Source organism: Etheostoma cragini, chromosome 19 (assembly GCF_013103735.1).
Source record: "Etheostoma cragini isolate CJK2018 chromosome 19, CSU_Ecrag_1.0, whole genome shotgun sequence".
Classification (NCBI taxonomy): domain Eukaryota; kingdom Metazoa; phylum Chordata; class Actinopteri; order Perciformes; family Percidae; genus Etheostoma; species Etheostoma cragini.
Window position 1 is genome coordinate 13,670 of NC_048425.1, and position 2,148 is coordinate 15,817.

The window sequence follows — 2,148 nt, forward strand, 5'->3', positions numbered from 1 at the left end:
AACACAAACGCACAAAATCAGCCTCGACACAGACACACACACACACACACACACACACACACACACACACACACCACATCATCTACACAACACACAACATCATCTACACAAACACACATCATCTACATACAAACATTATCTACACACACACAGTTTTTCACAATAAAAGCAGAAAATATAAAACAATGCAGGAAAACACAACAAATAAAAACAGAAATATTAATATTACGAACATGTAACATGTTCGATGTGAAGATTATTTTACTGAACTAATATCTATAAATTAATTTTAATTATATATTAAAATTATTAAACAACAGCTGTTGCTATTATAATTTCGTTTTTCATTTGTTAAATAATATATATATGTATTTATATAGATATTAATATATTTATAATATAAATTATATAGATATTAATCGGGCAAAAAAGTCCAAGCGGCTAGGAAGACAGCTGCTAGCTAACCGCGCTTTAAACGTCAACCCAGACTCCATTCAAAAATCGAACAATTCAGATATAAATCGGATTTACCGGCTGATAGAAACGCATCTACAACAAAGTTAATCAGTTCTCATAATCTTTCGGGTGTTGTAACACATTCGGGTTACCTATAAGCCAAAAAACATGATTCTTTAAACATAAAATGACGGGTTTTAAGTGATTTCCATCACAATAGACTGACGGGAAACGGCCGTGCGACCCTGTCTAGACAGATCGCGGTCTATCTATACAGTACATAAAGATATATATATATATTTTGTGTAAAATCAAAGTAAACTGGTGTTCACATGCATCCCGAAACGTGTTGTTCAGAAACCAGAGTCAGTCACGGTGAGCAGGAGGGGGGGGGGGGTTCGTTAGCAGCTCCAAAGCCAAACGACGTTAAATCGGCTCAGAAATCGACGATTTCTGAACGGAGTCTGGTTGCTAGCGAACCGAGCGGAAGTCACAGCGGAGCGGGAAGAGAGCGAGGAGCGCGAGCTACGACCCCGATGAGTCCCTGGTAAAAGATGCAGGGCCAGACCTTGTTAGGACCGGGTCTGGACCGGGTCAGGGTTCTGTGGAAGACGCAGTCCGCAGCCGCCATGTTAGACTGGCAGCCCCCAACTGTTTGACAACAGTGCAATGCATTGTGGGAGAAAGACGTTTTGAATAGTGAGCTATCACAAAGAAGACTGGATGTTAAGTTAATAATAATAATAACTTTTAACACATGATAATAATAATTACTATTATTATGAAAACCCCCAGATAAAACACATATATATTGCTTAATGCTTATTATGAACCCACAGCTAAAGGAGAGATATTACTTGATGATGTATGAGTGTATGTACTAAATATAAGAAAACATCTTAAACTAAATCACAGCTTGAATGTGTGTTAAAGGTCAAACACACCGTGGGGGGGGGGGGCAGGTTAGATTCCCCAGAAACAGACCCCCGGCCTGTTTCTTTTTTTATTTATCTGATTAGGATAATGAACATTAATCAACATTTCTGTTAACGCGCCAGAATTAGCCAATCGGATATTTTTAAACAGTAGTCCTACCCAGCATGCATTTCTTTAAGGTGGGGTAAAACAGAGTGCATACACACATGGACTCGGGGGTTTCTGGTCTCTGATTTCGACCCCTTTTGCTTTTGAGGCCAGAAGAGAAAACCCTCTTACTGGCATCACTCTGGACTCGCTTCAGACTTTCAACTAAAGAATAAAAGAAAAGTGTCTCTTATTTCTAAGTCATTTCCATGTGGACTCAGCTCTGGAAATGTGTCGATTTTAGTTTTGTTTTTTTACCTGAGCTCGTTGGGAGCGATGGGACCAAAAGACTTTACATTTAGCAGGTGTGTGTGTCTCTAGGAAAAAGAAAGAAAAATTTAATTCTAAAATGTTAAATTAGTAAATCACTGGGTGTGGGTTGGGAATTGAATGTGTCTGGGCTATACCCCCCCCCCCCGCTGGTAGTCACGGGGGTTATTATAGGGCAGGAGAGGGACAGTAGGGACGGGGGGGTGAGGGGAAGATATAATGGGAGTTAACCCTCAACCAACCTCAGTAACTGTCACACAGCTGTTAGGTCAACACAACATCTGGAAACCAGCAGAGACAAAACACCGGGCTGGACGTCCTCATTTCTGACAATCTTTG